This window comes from Oryzias latipes, chromosome 2 (genome assembly GCF_053564925.1).
Source record: "Oryzias latipes strain Hd-rR chromosome 2, Olatipes_Hd-rR_3.1".
Lineage (NCBI taxonomy): Eukaryota > Metazoa > Chordata > Actinopteri > Beloniformes > Adrianichthyidae > Oryzias > Oryzias latipes.
The window spans coordinates 7,924,501-7,940,692 of NC_136238.1; the positions used below are offsets into that span (position 1 = coordinate 7,924,501).

Genomic DNA, 16,192 nt, shown 5'->3' on the forward strand with positions numbered 1-16,192 from the left:
ATTTCAATCTACAGCAGCTCTGGCTTCTGAACCCATCTGTGTGAGTAAGTGAAGACGGAGAAACGCAGATCGATGAAGATGACAGCCGGATGACAGTTTTCAGGACAAACGGACATTTTTGTTTGCCTTTTTTCAGATCAGAGAAAAGAAAATATTCGCTAAGATCGTCACCGTCATCCTGGCCGTGTTCTCAGAGTTCTGCTCTTCAGCTGGACTTTAAAGGCTGATTTGGAAGATGTTTCTCTACTCTAGTCACAGCTGTTGTCTGCACCAAAAAAAAAAAAAAAAGGTCAAAACAGTACGGTGGCCTACAAAATATCAAGATCTGAGCCCGTAGAGACACACTGTTCTTGCACATTTTTTTCTGCGAGCCAACAGGTCGTAGCAACGACTTTGTCAAATAAGGCGGGAGTAGAAAAGACTCAGGCGTGTCCTACGGATTTGACTTTTTTTAACCCCCCAAATCCTGCAGTCGGCGATCAGAATAGTCAGATATTGTCAGGAGGGCTTTGACCTGCACATTCGGGGGAAAAAACGACCCCCACAGGAAAGGATTGAGCAGAAAGATGTCAAAATGGAGAAACCTTCAACAGCAGTGAAGGTTTGAGCTATTCTCTGTCGTGTCTACGATCCTGTTTTGACATCGTATTGACTAGAATCTACTACTAGAATCCACACAGCAACAACAAACCACTGAAGAGTGACCCCAACTCGGAGCCACACCCACTAAATCTCTGTCTTCTGTTGTCATTTTTGACTATTTTCTCTAAATTCTATCATATATTTGAAGCTGAAAACCTATAAATCTGCAAAAAGTTGCAATTACATTAATGGCTGTTATCATTACATAACAGATTGTGTTGTTTTAGTGCGACTAAACTGGATGCATCACCTTTTTATGACACCACTGTGTATTATGTGAAATTTAGCGCACATCAGACAGATATACAGTCTGTTTATCTGTGAAATGGACCCAAAAGGAGAAAAAAAACACACAGTGGAAATGAAATGAGGTAACAGTGTTCGGCTGCCATGTTTTCCCTATGAATGAACCATTTTTGATGGACTTCAGCTAAAGTACTTCAGCCTGGTCAGAGCTGCACCAAACTAGTTCATTAAATCGTTTGTTTAAAAATGGCGGCTTCCCTGTTCGTTTTATCTCCATAGCAACCATTTCATTTTTTGATCGCCTGGGGGTGATGAACACATACATGTAGTTTTTAGAAGAATCGGTAAAAGTACAAATTTTAGATTTACTTGGCTTTTTTCGTTCAGCTTGAGCCAAAGATTCATGTGTTCAATTTTCACAATATCTGAAAGGTCAAAGGTCAACAAAACTTCGGTTGTGGTTGTAGACTTAGACTAGTGGCCATCCCGTAATAACTTCAAAACTTCCTATGGATATCCCCATTGTGTGTTTTAGTTTTGTTATTAGATTTTGAAGTATTTTTTTGTAGCCCCATAAGAGATTCAGTTTTTTGGTTTTCACTCCCCCGTGATGGCGGGTCTATATTTATATTTTTTCATCATGCAGGTGAATCCCAGAGGGATCTGACACCAAAGTACCCGTCTGGCACCCCAAAGTCTTAGAAAGTGTCGTCTCAGAGCAGAGTCACGGAAAGGTGGAACACCTTGAGGGATGGAGCTAATGAAGCAGGTAATGAATGAACCTGCTTCCTGAAAAAAAATCAGCTTTCACAGCTGGATAATAAAGGCCTGCAAACAAAGACGAGTCACTCCTCAGCGGCGCCGCTTCTCGCCCACTGATGTTTTTGGCGTAAATGTCAGATTCTATTAATGCCCAGCTCATTAGAAACACAACTCTTTCAATGGAAACCGCGAAAGAGCAGATGGTCGTTAAAAGGTTTTGCGGAGATTTATCGACTTGGATAGAAAATGAGTCATTTTGGTTTCTAGAAATATTGTTTCCTTTCTTCTTTACCTTGTTGAGGTTCCATTACATTGATAGTTAATAGCAGCTAAATCGTTAAGCTAATTAACAATTTTGGGTATTTGGGCTGGATGCAAACACACAAAAACCTCGTTAAAGAGAAAGAAAAGTGACAAAACGAGGAGTAATTCATTATGAAAGAAAAGGACGGTGCCTCCCTGCAGACCCCGCCCTGTAGTGACTCTCAAACTAACCCCCGCTGTGCCCCGTCAGGGGCGGGGGCAACGGCGCTGGCCTCAAACACCCCTGCGAGAGAAACATGTGTGACGCTTCGGACCTTGAGGACATTTGTGCCTCTATCACCACGGCCCCCGCTGAGGGTGACACCTGCAAATAACAGTTTATTAGCTGAGTAATGTCTCAGACCCGTTCCCCAGCTGTGCCTTGGCAGCCTGGTGGGCCAGGAGGTGATTAAAAAGCCTTTTTGCTCGCTTTAGTGTTCGCGTAAAGCTTGATTGTACATGCACATTTACTTGAGTCCAAATAGGGATTTATGTAGATGCATTTTTATGATGCGAAGGGGAAAAATATGTGTTGGGGGGCCACTATAACTGTAACATGGCTGCATCCAATCTGATAATTTATTTCTCTTCCTTTTTTTTAACCACTCATCTTCTGTTCCCTGCATTACAAAAAAGAAAATCAATTTAATGCTTTTTCCATCTCCTTAGCTGATAAAACCTCCCATGTAGGTGATCCTTTTCTACTCTCTTCTCTCCCATAAATGGATCATTTTGGGCCAAAATTTTCCAATTATTTCCATGTCTCTTCTGAAGTGGCGCTTTTACAGCTATTAAAGAAAACACAGGCGAATAAAAGTGTCACTGCGGACGTACTGCCGATAACCCCGGATGCTCCAACAGCTTTTACGGGTTAGTGATGCTTAAGAAGCTCAGAGGTCAGTCGATTTGCAGTATCCGTCTCTATCCAAACAGCTGGGTGGAGCTGATGGAGGCATCTGTTGCACCATGAAGAAACAATGTACAGTTGTCAACATTAAGGCTAATTATGGAAGTTTATCATAGTTTCCTTGCTGTTGTCTGTTGTCATGTTTAACTGCTGTCCCTCATCAGTCAAGCTCAGTCATTTCACCTGCGACTCCTGCCATTCTGTCTCTCGTTGCCAGTTCGTAGTAGTTTGTTTTCTCATTCCAGCGGTCTTTGAGGTTTTTTCAAGTTTATATCTCTGACCCAGCTACGTCACCGAAACGTCTCTAATTCTGGTTGTGCTTAATAACGATGAAGGGATTTTGAGAGGTACCCAGAGCCCTGTCAAAATGTCAGTTTTTATGCGAGTTGCAAACGCTAACTCTGCCAACGCTTAGATGTGTTGGACTGTGTTCTTAACAAGGTTGATAGTTTATTCACCGTAACAATTGCTTTAGTGGTATCAGTCAGTTTTTTACGTGTTACAAACAAGGTTGGTAGTCACAGTTCATGTGAATACGGTAACGTGGCTAACGTGTAGCGTGTTACAAACAAGTTTTAGAATTACTGTGAACTCAGTTAACAGTCTGACTGACAGACAGACTCAACTCGGACTCTCTTGTTTAGTAACTATCAAAATTCAGGGCACATTATAAAACATACATTGGAAAAGAGAGCATTCATTGAGGGTGTGCCTTATAATCTGGTGTCCCCTGCAGTGCAGGAAATAGTGTACAAGTTATGGGATGTGCGCTGAAGAACATGCTATTGAACGTAAGTTCAGCACATGGTGTTCACACTGGACTATGTTTTTCATGATCATTTTTCAAAACGGTTGGTCCTTCTATGATTTAAAAAGGAATCCAACCATGCGTCACTACCAAGTCCCTGACTGGTCAAAGTTCAACCTGGTTTAACATGCAACGCAGGTTTAGTGGCTGTGTGCTTTGTATGCCAGAATGGTAGGGGTGTGTATTGGCAAGAGTCTGGTGATACGATACGTGTCCCGATATTGTACCGGAACACATTTTCTTTCTTGTTAAAAAGAAATTTGACTTAGAAAAAAAAATCTACCTGACTTTCAATACGTCTTTTATTGAACTAAAATGGTCAAATTAAGTTTATTTAATGATCACAATGTTAAGCACTGAAACTGCATCTCATGTACAAGTTGTTTTAACCCAAACAAATTCATAGTGTTTTTATTTTGGTAACTAAAATTATAGAAAGGAAACAGTCAGCATTGTCTGACTTCCCAAAACAAAATATTTTTCAGTAAAAGAAAAAAATGAAATGAATTTGCCTTAACCAATAAGGTTCTAAGTATGATTGGGGAAATAAAGTGCCTAATGTAGTTTCTCCAGTACTTTTAAAAAGTTCGCGAGCCAGAATGGTGCTTCAAAAATAAAGAGGGGAGAAAACACACTAATACTTTCCAGAAACAATAAAGTGTGATGATGAGGCATCATGAAAGGGTGAAGAAGAGCACTTTATAGTGGCGAAGATGCTTTGTTTACATCACAGTCTGCAGATCACCGCTGCAGCTCCACTGTCTCACGTGGAAGTAAACTAGTAACGGTCATTGCCACAATGTTGGCCTTTTTTCAGAGCGTTGCACACATCAGTCTGATCCATCAGGTCTCTAAACTAGAATCTACTAATCAACTTTGGCCCGCTTTGCCGATAGCATTTTAGCCGATGCTAAATGCATTAGCCGCTGTGCAGTTGCAGTGCTTCACTCGTTCTTATTTGAGCTGCTACAAAGCACCGCAATTTTATATGTTAGAGGCTGCAACATGGCACAGAGTTTCGGTTCGGTTCCCATCCCAAGTAAAAACTATGTTGTTCATGTCTCATAACAACGAAAAAAGCTGCTTCTAGCTGAGATCTTGAAGATGTTTTGTGCAGAGTAAAGCTGCTCAAATAGGCTCTGTGTGCTCTGCTGCCGACTAGTGGTCAGAGGTTGAAGTGGAAAACAAGAGTCATTCGCTGAAGGACGTCCATATATAATAAATTAAATATAAGTCATGACAGCATTTTTAAGAATCCCCAAATGAATTATCACGATACATCGCCGAATCGATTTTTTCCAACACCCCTCCTGAGTAGGGTCGTAAAACCGTCTGTAGCGAAGCGTGAACATGAGTTTTGAACGCAGGGAAACCCAAAATGCACATTTTAACACTTTTATTTTTATTAGATTTTCACATGTCAAAGTAACACAATCACAATTCCCACCCATCAAAAAAATAAATAAAAAAATAAAAAAATAAACCCTCCCAAAAACAAACAAAAATAAAGGGGAAAAATAAAACATCACTGAGTTCTCTGCTAAAATATACTGTCGTCCAAACAAAAATAGTAAGGAGTGCTCATCATAGCTGTAAAATTGCCGTCCTTATTCAGACTTTTTTACATGGTCCAAGAAAGGTTTCCAGGATTTGAAGAAGGTCTGTGCTGAACCCTTTATAGCATATTGAAGGTGTTCCAATTTAAGACAAGAGTTCATGTCCTCCACCCATTGCTTGTGTGAAGGAGGTCTTGAGTTTTTCCAAGATATAAGGATGCGACGTCAGGCCAAAAGCGTAGAAAATGCCAGAGCTGAAGCTTGTATTGCAGTGACGTTGCAGTTTTGAGGAGTGACTGCAAATATTGCTGTAAGTTGGTTTGGGAGGATCTTTATATTCCATGCTCCAAAATGCACATTTCTACCAAATTCCAGACAGAGTCTATTAACGTTTTATGTTTGAGTTATTGACTTGCGTCAAAATCTGAATAAAGAAGTTGCCATCGGCAACAATGTCAATGAAATCCAGAATATAAAACCCTCCTGTGCGTGTTTCACACCTTTAACTGTCAAAATAAGACAGAAATCTTGACGTTTTTGAAGATTTAATGATAATCCAGTCCTGAAGATAAAAACCCCCAAAGTTGGCTTAGTTTAGTCTCAATTGCCGATAGAGATAAAATTGATTTACAGTCCAGGATTTAACGTTTTTTTTAACCAAGTTTAGTTTGAATACTTTGCCTCCAGTGTGTAATTCATCTGAATTATTCACCAAACTCTCCAAAATAAACATCACAATGAGGTGCGTTCAGACCCAGTGTCCTGTAGCTGCTGAGGAATTTGCATTGACTTGGCCATCAGCTCTTTTGTGTCATTCCTGTCCCGCGCGTTGATGGATGACTTTATTCTGGAGGTCCAGCTTTTCCACGACGATCCCCTGATTGAAAATAACCGGTGAAAATTGTTCCCTTCGGCGTTCGTCTGAGCCATCCGTCCGTCTCCGCGCGTCAAAGTGGCGCCTGAACCGGACTGCAGAGGCAGAACCCCGCGTCTCTGTTTCCGGACATGTGCAGCATCCATCAACCCGGTTAATTACCGCTGACAGATGGATGGCAGGGCAACAACAGATGCAGCCACTTGATCTCCGTGTTCTTGTGATGTTAAAGCCTCGGAGGAACCAAATGAAAGTGACAGTGGTGGATAATCTGGGCGAGGAGAAGGCAGAGCAGATAACATTCTGGATGTGCGGACTAATTAGCCGGCAGAAAATGAGTAAACTGAAAGCAAAGATGAGGAATGGAATGGATTTGAAGGCTAATCACAAAATCTTGCTATTTCCAGCAAGTGATAATTACCCTCCTTCATTTTTTCAAGACGCGCGCTTCCTCCAAGCGTCAGGGGGACAAGAAAAGGCAGAAGAGGTCTGTGTGGCTTTCAGGGAGAGGCCCTCGCCTCCTCTCAGGATGGTCACTGAATCACTGCGTCTCTTTTCCTGCCTTCTGCTGAGGTCAGCGACGAGCGGTCCAGACTGAACGAGGGAGGCATCCATCACTTTTTTTTATACGTCCAAAGCTTCTATTGCGATCCGAGGAGAAGCAAAAGACAATCCAATCAGCCAGATCGGAATCTATCCAGCCGCATTCCTGGGATGCTGCTATTTCAACACAAAAGTGCCAAAATGAATGTTAAAGAAATCATGAAAGATCCAATGGCTGCCGTCATCCTGGAATGTCCGGAAACTGGAATGAGATCAATTTGAAATCATTTTGTGGAGCCTGCCTCTCACGTTGGTCTCGGCCGTCCTCTTGGACGTTTGGGTGATTTCAAAGCCCAAGACGACACCTGAAGTGCGGATAAATAAGAATCTCCTGCAAGCGAGGATTGACATTACATCTGGAGATTTTAGGCTGAGCTTGAGCCAAAGACATAAACTTAAATGTTAACTCTTTGGCTGAATTTATCTTAAACTACAGCCATAGTCCCCTGTGTGTTGACCCGTATGGGTGCTGCAGGTTTTAGGGGTTTTTGGGTTGTCTGGGTCCGTGGAGGGTCATAGAGAGGAGCGACAGTATCTTCAGGGGAGTGCAGGCGTACGTTAAAGCATCTACCTCAAGGGACGACATAAAAATGGAAAGTACCACTGTCGGGTATCATACAGCATTTGTAATGACACGATGCTGTCATACGGTACCCTTACTTGCCCTTACGCCACACTCTAATCAGTGAGGCGCGAGAACTAGCCCCTTACTGACTGCCACAAATGCTGTTTTCATGACCACACAAACTACACTCTAATTTCTTCATTTCTAACAAAGGAGCCCTTACTAAGCCTTACATGTTGTTTACCTTTTTGCTACAACCTGTTGCTCACAGCATGGCCTTAGTAAACAAAGATTTTGGCCCTATGTTCTCACCGAGCGGTCTCTGACTTTGATATTTGGTGCGGTCCACCTGTGTGCCCTGTACAGGTTTGCCCATTTTTCACCTGCAGACAGCCATTTCCCGTCCGTAAGGTAAGTTTGGACCATTGACTGTAGATAACGATGTGACGCCACCCATGGAAAATACCTCCGGCTCCAGCGAAATGAAGCCAATTATTCCGAGCGCTGCCATGTTGGAGCCAGACGACAGTGATTGGACCGAGTCAGTCGGAGTCACGTTTCTAGGGAAACTACTGTTGCTTGTTTGACATCCACACCCCTCCACCGAAAGCGGCTCGGGAGAACCTGTTGATCAAACTTTCAAGATGGGGGCCAGCCGGCACCACATGCTTTTACTGAACCATCTGATTGGTCAACTTGTAAATAGATCATTTGCATTAAAGAAAAGATATGAAAAAAAAAGAGGATTGCCAAGAAAATGTTAAACAATTCTGACCAATAGAATGACTGAACAATAGTTGTTTATTTCTCTATAGAAGTCTATAGGATTTGGCTTCTTGGAGCTGGCAGGAAACACAAAAAATGGCATAAAAAGTTAGGAAAAAACAGAAACAAAAATCTTTAAAGTTTTAGTTATCAAACAGAAAATCCCTTTTATTTTATGATAAACTTCTGCACAGACAGAATCATGAGCAGTCTAGTATTAGGACTGCAAATCGCTTCTTACATATTATCCAATAAAGTCCCATTTATTAGTGTAATTTCCTCATACTTGCTGCAAACAAATGCACTGCTCTTCTGTTGAAATCCCATTAAAGTTTAATGTGAGGATTAGCAAGCGAGTGGTTTAAATGAAGCTCCTGGAAGACAAAATATAATTTTATGAAAGCATAAAGCTTCAAACGCAGCTTGACTTAATGCACTTTATCAGGTAAAAGTTATCATTTGGTTGTCGTGTTCTGCTCTGTGGGAGAAACGGCAGCCGGTTTAATGTGAGAAACTGCCGTTAAAGTATGAAATCCTCTCTTTTAGTCAGAAATGATGAACGCAGCTTTTCCTCTGGAGCTCATCATCGGCGACTCTCTTAGAGAAAAGCAGTTAAGGACTCATTTGGAGCGGACTCCAATGCCGCCGAATAAAACAGACTGCAGAAAAACCGCTCGCTGCGGCGCTCTGGCTCATTTTTTAACCTTAATTACAAGTATAAACAGAGAGGAGCCGCCTGCAAAAAACATGTTTGCATTCAGCTGCAAGGACGCGTTAGGATTCAACTCGTGTCTGCCTTCCATCTTGATAAATGGAAAGACTCTGCAAAAACTTCCCTAAATGGCCCTCTGGCATGGCTTGGGAATAAATTGAGCTAATCAAGGGTGGCCTCACAATCACTGCATCCACAAAGTAATCAAAGAGTTGAAAAAAGGAAGCGCCCTGTGCATGCAGATGTGCCCGAGTGTGTGGATGTGTTTCAAATTGGGTTTCAAGATAACTCCTTGTCTGGGCACTAAAAGCCAATTTGGTGTGTTGTGGCCATAATTGTACATGCGCGTCGTCCGTGGGCACGTAAAAGCCCTTCGACCACGACCACACCGAATTGGCGAGCACTCCAGCGTCTACATTAATAACCACCTCATTCAGGTGACAGGCTGCTCGGGGCGACCTCGGAGAAATGTACACTTAATAGGCGCATTCGGACTGAGCAGACTGAAGGGCTCCGCTGACGCAGTAGAGGCTGGGGAGACCCCTAAAAGCCAACAAACTGTACTTTCAAGGTTTTTTATCTTCTTTTTTTTCAGGCGCCGCTAAAGCCCTGCTGAAGGGCGTGATGGCAGGCAGCCGGTGAATGGGGTGCCAGTCAAAGTTGGGTTGTACAGGAGCCATTTCCAGCAAGCACAAAGCTGAATGATAAGATTCTGTGAGCAGTGATGCCGGCCACTTAAAGAGCAGAGCACGCCAAGCTGTGCACAGGTCCCACAATAGATTTGGATGGTCTCCTGTTGAGCTTTGTTGCAGCAAAAAAAGGGTGAGTTTATGGGATTTTATCTGTGAGAACTGTAGTTTTGTTCTCATTTTTCTCCTTACTTGTTCAAGTCTGTCAAGTGTCCATCCGAACGTTGGTTTAAGGTCTGCTGGGAAAATAAAAATGTTTTTTTTTTTAAATCATCTTCAAATGAAAGAGGCCTGAACAACTTCAACTCCATCTGGTAACTTTGCTCCCTTTACTACAACTTTTTGATGGATTCCGTCAAAAGAAACCCTAAAACTAATCAAATGCAAGCTCTCCATTGAGCATTTGATTTTGAAATTTAAGGAATATTTTCTTTTCTATCACTTGGAAGACCTCCTGTCTTTGACTTTTGCAAACTGACCTGTTTTCTTCACCTTTGGCGCCCTGAACTGCTTTATCTGACATGCAACAGTAAACATCTGGAGTCGTTCATGAAGCAGAAGTATCCACTATTGCTGCTGGGATGGACCAATGTGTCCAGGGCTGTAGAATAAAGGAACATAGGACAATTGGATTGGTGGACAATGTTATTCTTTATCGAATAATCCTACAAGTGGTCTTAAATGGGAGACTAGCTGTAGTTTTAGAGGGAAAAACCAACAATGACTGTTATGATGCTAACTGGCTATAATGCTTAGGTTCTGCCTATGCGTTTCCAATGACTGTCTTTTTTCCCGCCAGTGTTTACAGAGATTCTTGGGATGATGGATTCTGGTCATTTTTGTATAAAAAGAATTTCTGGAAACATAATTTCAGTCGACCAACACACAACACTCAACTATTCTTATGGATACTTGTAGCAAAAAAAAAAAGTATCTTCGTGTAATATCCACATGTTCATGTCTGAAATAATAGTATGGCAAAGTTCTAATTTGACGTCTATGACTGCTCCAAAGTGACACCTAAATATCGTCCTATAGTGGCCGGTCTCCGTTGGGTCCAACAGGTGGTCCTTACTTTAGACGCTGGTCTCCTTTAAAAGCCCCCCATCCCCTCATCCCCCCTGCCATGTGTACAGTTGTGCAGCCGCCAGGTGTCTGTGGTATTTCTGTCACAAGAAACACCATTTAGCGTTTATATTTTGTGTGTTGGCGTGCGCCAAAGAACATTCTGGGGAGGAATCTGCACGTTGGGGTGAATCCTAAAGGAATTGGAGAATGATGCAAGCAGATGGGTGATACTGAGAAGACGCTGCCGAAAAAGGAGTAAATCATAACATAATTCTTATCATTTCAAGAAATCCTGAATTGTTCGTGTGGTGTTGTCTCCATTTTGTGACCGGATTTCAGCACAAAATGAACCCATTAGCATCACCATTCTGTCTGTGATGGAATAAACCGCAGTCTCCAACTCTTCAACTGTTTGTGATCAACGTGAATCCGCTGATTCTGACATGGAGAAAAGTGTCTTTTTATATCAGCTTTGTACCGATATGCAACACATTACCACTGTAACGCGTTGCATATCAACACAAGGCTCTTTTCTCCGCTGGAATTAAGTCGACTGCATAAACGGTTGGACAGTTATGGAAGTCAAAATAATGTCAACACCATTGACTTTTTGTCTGTGATTGCTACAAAAAGACTTTTGAGTCTTTTAACAGTTAGTGATTAGGGTTTTTTAAAGGCTCGACCTTCATCTTTCCGACCTTTTCCAGCTTCTCGTTTCCAGGCCTGCTGAGGGATACAATCCCTCCAGACATGGATCATGGACATGGACGGACCCGTAGGACGGCTTTCAAAGGGCATTTTTTTAGGTGTCCAAACCAGTTCATGCGGTTCTACTCTTAGTTTCCCACACATCCATGCACCACATCACAGGAGACCCTGAAAACATCCCATGAGGAGGGGGACATTGGGGGAACACTGAACAGGTTGTGACGCTGACAAGCACAGTTGTCTCAAGCTTCTCCTTTACTATATTCAAAATTCAAGGAGGTCTAATAACACTCACGTCCTCTGGGGATGCTGACTGGAATAAATCCTGGGATTTGGGAGAAACAGAACGCTGGGTTTTCTTACTAATGGACAACCGAGCATCTCTCCAAAGTGCTTCCTGTAACCAATTCAGGGGCTGGTGGGGGTATTCTCTGAGGTGGCAATCATAAGAAACAAACAGTGAGAGTGTGTTACTCTGACCGATTCTACCCTGTGGAGATGAAGCTGAAGCGTGATGGATAGCCACTCAGCCATGCTGCTGCTCTTTTCCAAGAGGCCAGGTCTTTCCCCAAAGGTGAGGCTGCATTTAACTACCCCAGAATGGCAAATTCCATACAAGTCCAACTCAATTGATCTGAAGGTGCTTCAGCTCTGACGGAATATAAAACGATGACTTTGTCAGACTTCATGACAACTTAAAAAACGCCGTCTTTACCTCCTCCAAGTCTCCAAAGAAATCCTCCTGTATTTGACGGCGCAAAGGTGGTCCAACACAACAAATCTGTCATCTTAGATTATGTTGACATCACCAGAAAATGACTGATCATCATGCTGAGGCTAAAATTGGTGCTAGCTGCTGTCAACAAAGCAATTTCGCACGCACGCCACATTTCAGCGCCTTACTTATCATCAATGTTAAGCACCAGCTAAATATGTAAGTCACCTTCTCAACTGTCATCAAAAAACAATCAGTTCCACTAAACCAATAGGCAGTGCTCCGCTGCTGCATAATGACAATGTCACATTGAAGTCCAATATGGGAAAAGTCAGAGGGATCTGTATGAAATCATACAGCGTAAAAGGACGGACGAATGCAAATGTCCAACTAGAAATGAATGCATCGTTTCACCTTCAACCTCATTCGGAGAAATGTAAATGTTTAACAGCTTTTTTAATATATAGTCCATGCTTCGAGCGTCCCTGCAGGGGAGCAGCTGGGTGCGACCACCAGGTCCAGATGGACCGAGTCAACTCTGTGGAACACAAGGACAAGAGGAAGTGCTGTTGTGGCTTTGTCTGGAGCTGCTCGGCGGTCTAAGTGCTCGGTAAGCCTGCTGGAACAGGCGATGGTGAGCAGCGCGATGCTTTAACGGCTCGACGGTGGGAACATTATCGAGGGGACGGAGACAGGCTTTTCCAAAATGCAACAGACCGTAATCCGTCTGTTTGCAACAACAAGAGGGTAAATCAAGACTAAGCAGGACTGGAAAGCATCCATCTCTCCTGCATTAAGAGCTACAGGACTGAATGGGGGAAGATGAAACAAGGATTTTAGCTTCCAGTTGAATACATGTGTGTAAGACCGTGTTCAGCAGGTTTATGTCTGAGTGCAGCATTGATAACAGACACTAGGAAATACCACTTCCATCTCGTTAGCATTGCTCAGGCACAAAATTTGAACCCTTTTTATCGAACCCCTTTTCAGGCCACGGACCACTTTAATGTCAGACAATATGTTCTGGTTGGTGAAGTTGGTGTCCAATTTGTTTTCTTTTATTTTTCAGTTTCTCTTAACTTTTGAGGGTAAAGTCCATCTTCATCCTCTGTCTGCAGCTGCTTTAAATTTCATTTGTATGCTAGATTTCATGTTGGAACCATTAAAACGTGACATAGATTTTCCGACCGTTTTTGGATCCATTTTCAAAGCGATCCCAGTGGTCTTTTAATTATGTTTATGGTGGTTTTCTAGGACATAGTTTCTGCAGAGCAGCAGGAGTTCATCAGAAATTCACCTTTGAGTTGTGGGCGGGACTGTCGACACGGAGTAAGCCTGCCCCACTTCCCATCACTCGTTCCTTTACACACTCCTGCTAGCTTACACCCCCAAACTAACATTACCGCTATAAAAAAATGGCGAGCAAAATTGAAGCTATCCAGCCAAATAGCTGCATCAGAACGGAGCCATTTGTCTGCAAGTGGACGCATCAGCGTGTTTTCTATGTCACAAATATGATCTTTTTCACACTGCATTTTTTGTCTGCTCCTGATTTGCAACGATTTAAATAAAGAAATACTCAGAAAGGCTATTTTTAAGCTTAATTTCCTTTAAATGTGTCCTCCATTATCAGAAAAATGCCACAAGAACAAGTTAAAAGCACCATATTAATCAAAGTGCATCTTTTACCGATTGCTTCGTCTGAATTTTAGTGTGCGACAGATAAACAAAAAAGGAAAACACTAAAACTAAACTAAAAGTGCATCCACTATTTGAATTGCTTTATTAGTTGCTAAATATCTATTGTATTATTATGTCTTATTATTATTAACTGTCTTATTATATCTATATTTGGAAGAATGACTCTTGGATTTTGTCTGTTAAATGCAGCTTTCTTGTATGTAAAAGTTGAAGGCTCTTCTGTTTCCACTCTGGTTCTTTGCTGCTAAAATAAAATAAAATAAAAAATAAAATAAAAAAATGTCTTTTGTTAACCTTGGGGTTTCAATTTAGTGGTCGGAGCAGCAAAGTAGTGGATGTATTTTCAGCCTGTGACCGAGCGCGTCGGAGGTAGTAGGGAGAACCCGGATGTTTTCCAAAAAACAAAATCTTTGTTCAGAATATCATGAATAAAAATGGAAAAAATTTATATTAATTTAATTTTAAATGTTCTTTTTCTCTTTGTGGCCCGGTCCCAACTGTCCCACAGACCGGTACCGACACCAAAGAATAATCGAGTTGTTGATACTCCGGGGAGTACACAAACGTCTAACACCTACGATCGGGCTTGATGGGTTGCGTTCCTGTCTCCTTCGTCTCATCCCTCCTTCACAGACGGGTTCCATCATATCTGGGTCGACCCATGGCTGCCTTCCTCACACACCGCCGCTGCTGCTGTTACGGGGCGGCACCACTGCGAGTGAACAGGGCCTTCCTCTGCAAAGCGCTGATAGAGCCTTAATCTGAAGGCTGATGCTCAAGAAGTGTCCCATTTCAGGGGCCGAAGAGTAAGAGGCTGGGCCTTATCACAGCCAGTGAAAGGATCTCCACTCTCTGGACTAATTGGCCAGGGAGCGAGTGGCCAGCTGCCGGCCAGAGATTGGGTCACCTGATGGTTGTCCTTTCACACTGTCTCCGGGTGTACTTTTATGCTCTTTCCCCTGAGCTCCCCGCTGCCTAATGAACTCAACCCTATGATCTGCCAAGTTCCCTTAAAGCCGTCACACATTGTGCAGGAATCCTGATGCAATTTCTGAAAGCTCTGCTCGAAAAGCGATGGGGTGAGGGGTTGTGCTGAACTGGGGGGAGGCGGTCTCAGAGCTCCAATAGCAGGTAAAAGGATTAATTGAGTTTAACAAAAGGGAATCACTCGCCGGATCTGCGATACGAAGGCCTTGTTTATCCTGGAACATTTCCTGGCGACACCCCCCCTGATATTTGCACAAAATTGCAGAGATAATTTACCCGCCTTCCAAACCTGTAGGCGTCAGTGTGGATTTGGACAAGGACTGGGACAAGAAATTAATTACTTTTTCTCTTTTGGAGTTCTCAAAGCTGAGCTGCAGTCTGCATAATAAAGGCAAGACCTCTACAGAGTAGAGGCAGTTATGGACCCAGGAAATAACTGAGTATTTCCCATCATTTACAATTTCTACATGCAGACTTTTCTATAAATGGATCCAGGTTGTTTTTTTCATTAATGCCCCATAAGAATGTCTATGGAGCCTTGAGTGAAACAAAGATAAAAGCAGTATTTGAGATAATAAGATACAGCTGTCTCTTTGCCTTGTTTTCTCCCCTGTCATGAAGGTACATATTTGTGTGCTAAATCCAGAAGATGATGAAGACGCCAGAGTTTCTCTGACAAAAACCTTCCTAAAAGTGTAGATCCAGAGCGGTGTTTCCAAATGCCATTTCATGCCTTTGCCGTAGCAAGTAAACATAAGAGAAAATTGAATAATATAAAAACAATAATATAAATAAACAAAAATTTAGCACAAACGTAAACAAATAAGGTTGTATAATTTAAAGACTATGTACAAACAGGTAACAATGTGCAGAAATGTGTAAAAGTCATCTGTTCCACTACAATGAAGGGTGAAGTAGGAGAGACGCAGCCATTTTGTCAGATGTTTGTACGGCTGCAGTTTGAGTGGGCTTCCAATGGACCCTTATGTAATCAACCGTATGTCGTGTTTGCACGCGGTAAGTAAGGGGTCAGTGAGCACCTCTTAATAAGGACTACAGTGTGGCATTAGGGCATTGAACACGAATATTACAGTTGGTGTCTTTGTTTTAGGGCTTTTAGATGTGCCTTCTCCTGTAGGCCCCGCCCTCCTGAATTCTCCTGGAGATGGTCACAGCTGCCTGCAATTGTCTCATTTGTACTCATCATCTAAAGTTGTTCTGTGTTCAGTGTCAGGGCGTCTTTTGTGTTTGGTCTGTGTGTTTTGGACTTCTGTCATTAAATCCTTTAAATGTTCTGGTTTTTTTTGACTCTTCCTTCTCCTGTGTTTATCTGTAACAACGACAGCATCACCAGTCTGTCATAAGTGTGTGTAACTTCTATTAGCCGTACAAAACATCATGAGAAACAACGACAATGCTACGCTCCATTTTCATGACGTCCCTATAGGTGGCCACACGAGCCTCAAGGGAACTGCAAGGCACACGAGCGCTCCTTTAAAGATGCAGACGCTCCTTTCTACAATCCTCCATGGGACTGAACAACCCAAAAAACTGCAGAGCCCATACAGGTCAACCCCCCTT

At 42.5% G+C, this 16,192-nt stretch overlaps 1 protein-coding gene and 1 long non-coding RNA gene across 9 annotated transcripts in view; one reads left to right on the forward strand and one right to left on the reverse strand.

Moving 5' to 3' along the window:
- Positions 1 to 15,913, forward strand: part of LOC144984161 (uncharacterized) — a 31,895-nt gene extending 15,982 nt beyond the window's left edge. Inside the window, exon 2 of the long non-coding RNA XR_013647837.1 lies at positions 1 to 15,913. This exon is cut by the window's left edge and continues 14,822 nt beyond it. This is a non-coding gene — a long non-coding RNA (uncharacterized LOC144984161).
- The window catches only part of LOC101172314 (interleukin-1 receptor accessory protein-like 1), a 466,015-nt gene that overhangs the window by 57,867 nt on the left and 391,956 nt on the right, over positions 1 to 16,192 (reverse strand). The window lies entirely within an intron of this gene.